Source organism: Notamacropus eugenii, chromosome 6 (genome assembly GCF_028372415.1).
Source record: "Notamacropus eugenii isolate mMacEug1 chromosome 6, mMacEug1.pri_v2, whole genome shotgun sequence".
In the NCBI taxonomy this organism is placed as follows: Eukaryota; Metazoa; Chordata; class Mammalia; order Diprotodontia; family Macropodidae; genus Notamacropus; species Notamacropus eugenii.
The window spans coordinates 203,368,651-203,374,690 of NC_092877.1; positions in this window are offsets into that span (position 1 = coordinate 203,368,651).

Consider the following 6,040-nt stretch of genomic DNA (forward strand, 5'->3'; position numbering starts at 1 on the left):
AAGTCCAAAATGTCTACAAGTGGCATTTCAACCTCAAAACCTTATAGAAATGAGGAGCTTGAATTGTTCCAAAGTTTTTCCCCCACTTAAAATTAAAATCTGCTTTTTTGCTCCCTCTACTAATTATTACTCTTTATATAATTATTACTGGATCAAAAGAGAAAAATACAATCACTCTCCTTTATTGCAGCCTTTGAATTATCTGGAGATAGATTTTATGTTCCCTCCAGTCTTTTCTTCATGTTAAATAAAATCAATTACTCCAACCAGTCCTCATATAATAAAAACTCTATTTTCCTCACCTTTCTGGTCTCTTTCACCTAATGTGCTTCAATTGTCAAGATTCTCTCTAAAATGAAGTGCCTAGAAATGAGCAAAGTGTGTTATCTAACCAAAGAAGAACTATTCTCTAGATACAAGGCAACGAGAATTAGCTTCGTAGATGTTATGTCATATTGTTAAATTATACTGACGGTATATGTTGGGCCCCAAGTTGCTATGGTATCGGCATAGCACACCTAGACGAACAAGTCTTATGCCTGACCAGCAGGCTGCTCGTCCTCCTGTGAAGCTCACGAGTAAAAGAATGAGGCGGGAGAGCGGGTCATGAAGCAACTCTGATTTATTCAAGCAAGCACTCTGATTATATAGTCTCTGCCAGCCAGCCCAATGAACCATGGTAACACACACAAACAAACCTGAAACTATAGCAATGAACACAAGCTGGAACTATAGTAACAAAAACAAACCAGGGGTGGGGCCGTCCCTTCCAACGCCATCTTGTTCACCCTTCCCTGCACCGGACTCAGTTTACCTGATGTCCGTCAGTGTGGCGTCCCAGATGATGTGACGGTTAGCACACCCCTTACAAAGTTCCAGATCACTTCAATGTAGCAAATATTGTGATAAAGCAAGTCTCACAAAATTTTTGGTTTCCCAGTGCATATAAAAGCTATGTTCACACTATACTGGAGTCTATTAAGTGTACAATAGTATTATGTCTAAAAGAATGTATATATCTTTATTTAAACACACTTGTGGAGGAGAGAGATGGGGAATGCCCAGTTGGTGAAACAGTCAGGGCATATGCAACATTTATCAATTAAGCTTGAGTTTTACATGGCCATGGTTTATGGCACTCCAAAGCAATTACAATAGTAACATCAAAGATCACTGATCACAGATCATCATAACTAATAATAAATTAATAATAATGAAAAATTTGAAATATTACAAAAATTACCAAAATGTGACAGAGATACTATGTGAAGACATGCAGTTGAAAAATGGTGCTGTTAGACTTCCTCAACGTAGAGTTGCCACAAATCTTCAATTTGTAAAATAAAAAAGTGTCGTATCTGAAAAGCGCAATAAAGCAAAGCATAATAAAACGAGGTATATCTATAGTTGCATAAATTGGCCCTCATGCATGGAATATTCTGCATCCTCAGCTTTATCTCTTAGAATCCTTATTTGTCTTCAAAGTTTGATATATGCTGTGTCATATAGGATAGATTTATTGATCTCCCTTTTATCAGTGCTCTCTCCCTCCACAAATTAGAATGTATTTATTTATATGTCTAAATATTGGTGAGCACCTCAAAGGCAGGCGACTTTGCAATTATGTTTTTATAGTTTCAGTACCTTAAATATATCACTTTAAATGTTTATAAATGTTTGTCAAATTGAATCAGATGTTACCTTTAGGAGTGAATTCCCTAATGTTCTCTTCTCAATGGCATAAGGTCTCTTCCTCTATCCTCCCCCTCCAGGTGAGGGACATCTTCCTGCCTCTTGGCCCAGATGCAAAAATTCTGAGTTAAGCCCCTGCCTGTGATGTCTAATGGCCAGGAAATTTAAATTCGATAGGTTTATGTAAGGAAACAAGACAAGCACAAAGATCCCAGAACTGCAGATAGACCTAGGAAATTTTATTTTGCTTTGCTTTCTGTTCAGATTTTCTGGAAATAGGACACATGTACACATACATGCATACCTCTGAGGAGGTATTTTCGGAGAACAAAGTATGGAGAATTGTAAATCAGTAAGAGGTTGTCCAGCATTTCAAAGCCAAGTTTCATTTAGATTATTTACAATATACATTTCTGTGCTTCCCCTTAAAAAATAGCACATGAGTCTAAGACCCCTGAAGAGGGTAATAAAAGTGAGTCAGGGTTGAAGTAGTGAGACATGAAACATTTTAAACTATGCAAACTTGGCCTTTATAGGATGGGGAGAAAGATTATTAAAACACAGCAGTAAAGATCCTGGAAAAAATATATCAGTTGATATCAATAACCTTTTTACAACTAATTTGAAGACAGAGAGGTCATGGGTTATCTGTTTCACAAAGATTAGACTTTCTCTTTATGGAGATCATGCAACTGTTCCACAAAGTAAGTTGTCACAGGCACAGACACAAACATCCATGCAAGGAGAGAAGAGGAGAGAATATTTTGAAACCTTCTGAGTTGAAATCAGGGAAAACAACAACATGCAAGCACTGTTGTGTTTTGTTCTTAGAGCTGGGATAGACACAATGAATGAATTCTCCCCCCACCCCTTTTTCCTCTTTCTGATTGCTGAAATTAAAGAATTATTTCAGAACAGAGTGAAATTCAGCCAATGTAAAGTTAATGCAATGATCAAGCTTTCTTTTTGTTATTTCTTCTGTGGTGGGGCCATCTCTAATTGTCCTGATCTCTAACTTCCCACTGGACCCAGATGACCCCACAGGAGAAAGAGATGCTGGTGACTTTGCCCAGCCCTGGTTTACTTAAATCCAATTCACTTGCAAGTCATGGCATCACGTTCCTGATGTCATGGTCCTCTTCAAGATTGAAGGACAGCCAACTTCTTCTGTAAAGCCTTAATGAAACAGAACTTTTGTGTAAGTTCTTTAACTGAAATTATTTTCCATGATTCACATTATATGAAAGCATAAATGATTTGTGTAAGTGGAAACACATACACACACAAGTTCATATCTGGGAGGTTGGTTTTTTTTTTTTTTTTAATCCAATTTCCAGATAATATCCTGGGTACTATATACTTAGGGTGATAGAACTTTAGAACTGGAAATAATTCACAGAATCATAAAACCCAAAAGTTTGAAGAGACTCAGGTATCAATCATCCACCTAGCCCAAACTACATCTTAGCAACAATAAGTTCCATAATATAGAGGTGTCAAATGCATGGCTGTGGTCTCCATTGCAGTTCTCAATACTCTCAAGGCAAAATAAATAAAAATACAATAGAACACAAATAATAATATGCCATTTTATAAGTCAATATGGAGCCCACATAGATCTTTTTCTAAAATTTGGGCAAGATTCTATTTCAATTTGTTATCACTGTTCTACAATATTCCCCAATGAGTAACTATCCAGCTTTCTCTAACTGATTTTCAGTGGAGGAAGGATACTTACTCCCAAATCAGCCTTTTCTACTTTTTAGACACTTATGGTTGTCATGATGTATTTCTTCATATTCTATCAAAATTCATCACTCTGCAACTCTTAACCATTTCTTCTAGATTTGTTCTCTCCTGCCAAGAAGCACAAAATGAATTCTTCTTTAGTAGCTGCCAAGCCTAGAGGCCTGTATTGGGCTACCCGAGTCTTTCTTACCTGTCCAGGTCTTCGGCTGGCCACGCCGGATGCACGTATGAGAGAAAGGATGTTCCAGAGTCAAACAGGGGTTGAGCTTTACTACAGGGTTTCGGTTACAAGTGCAGGGGGTCTTCTTTCTTAGGACGAAGAGGGGGAGATTTCCTAAGAAGGCTAAGCTTAAGGGAATGGAAGTAGAAGTACAAGCGGGGAGAGAGGGGGAGGGGAGAGAGGAAAGAAAAGAAGCGGAGCCCTACTTTTCTCTTTGGCTCCACACGTGCTAAGAGAGAGCTTCCTGGCTTCCTCAATCCTACTTAATCTTCAGCCACACAGTTTGCATCTCAATACCGTGCTGTTAGGTAACTAGGTGTGCTCCAATCCGGGACGACCTCGAGGGCAGGGAGACTCCACCCATCAGGTATCTCCGGGGGAGAGGCGGAAATACCCGAGCTAGCCGAGCTAGCTCGGTCTGACCTTCTCGAACCCCCGCTGTTCATGGAGGGCCTCGTAAGACTCTAAGATTTAGAAGTCCCACTTTTACCTGCCCGAGACTGTCCACACGGAATTGAGCTTCCAGTCCCAACAAGTAGCCCTTCTGATATTTAAAGACAGCTATACCTTCATTCTTGTCCCAAAGTTTCTCCAAGTTAAACAAAACCAGTTTTAGTAAGCAAATTCCATATGTAGGGTGTATAGTTTATTCACCATCTGAGTCATTCTTCTTATTATGTGATCAGGTTTGTCTTTTCTAAAATGTTTGCCTTAGAATAGAGAAAAATAGTCAGTGTAAAGTGTATGACCAGTGTGAAGTACTCACTCTAAATGATTTGCACTATTAATACAGCCTTAAATTTCATTTTTGGTTTTTTAAAATACTATTGACTCAATTGAGTTATTAGTCTGCTAAATGTCCTCAAGATCCCAAAGTCTTTTTCATAGGAACTGTATGCATGGGTTGCATGCCCATACCACTCCCTTCCTATGCTTCTACTGATGATTTTTTAACCCAAGTAAAGGGTATATTTTTATCCCTACAATTCTTTATTCCATTAAACACAGCTTACAATTCAACCCATAGTCCTGATGTGCTAAGATCATCTTGGATCCTGACTCTGTCATCCACCATATTAGTTATCCCAATATAACATCTGTAAATTTTACAAGGGATGGGGAATAGATCTGCGATTTTATTAGTGTAAGAAACAGACAGATGAGAAAATGACCATTGGTAACAATTCACATCACCATCTTCTTATAGTAGTCGTAGATAGTTACCCAGAACACTGAGAAGTTAAATTATTTATCAGAAAGAATGTCAGTTAGTTTGTCAGTCAATAAGCATTTATTAAGAACTTACTATGTTCCAGGTACTGTGCTAAGCCTTAGTAATACAAAGGAAGGTTAAAAAAATGGTTCTTGTCTTTGAGGAGTTTATGATCTAATCGGGAGAAAATATGCAAGTAAATGTGTACGAACAAACTATATACGGATAAATTAGAAATAACGGAAGTAAGGCACTATAATTAAGAGGAATTGGGAAAGACTTCTTGCAACAGATTGATTTTAGTGGGGACTTGAAGGAAGCCAGAGAAGCCGGGAGACAGAGATAAGGGAGAAGAACTTCCAGGCATGGAAGACAGCTATTGAAAATAACAATAGCAGAAAGATGTAGGGTCTTGTTTGGGGAACAGCAAGGAGGTTAGTGTCAGTAAATTGAGGAATATATAAGAAGTATGAGATTATGTGTCAGAACTGAACTTGAATCTTGGTCTTTCTGGACCCAAGGATCACCCTGTGTCCATTATACAAGTGTGATAAGCATGGTATTTTTTACTTTCATCCAATTATTGATTAAAATGCTTCATTATACAACCAAGGATGAATTCCTGGAGTACAATGATATCACGCAATGCTTTAATTCATCTACTGTCTTAGGAATTGTTATGAGAAGGCCAGTTTCACACAGACTATCTATTCTTGTTTCCTATTAGTACTCATCTAGTCAAATCTCCCACATCTTTTAGGGATCCTGTTCACAATACTCTTTACAAATTCATTTTTGCATTAGGTGAGTGATGAAGAATCATTCCCAGAGCAGTCCACTCCTTTTGGGAACAATTCTAATTATTTAAAAGAATTTTCACCAATAGGGTAAAAATCTCCCCTCAACTATAGTGACTGTAGCTCCAATCTCTGGGCACTATATGGAATGTCTAATCTCTCTTTTGTGCTACCAACTTGCGAATACATCAAAGCAATATCATATACCCCTTTTTACCTTATATAAAGCTTTACAAAAAATTCTTCATTCATTTAATCATTTAGTATTGCTGCGGAGAAAAGTAAAATGGCTAAGGAGTTCAAGCCCAAGAGAAAGAAGAAAATTGCAAGAAAACTGTAGAAGAGTTCAGGTATCACACCTAGACTAGC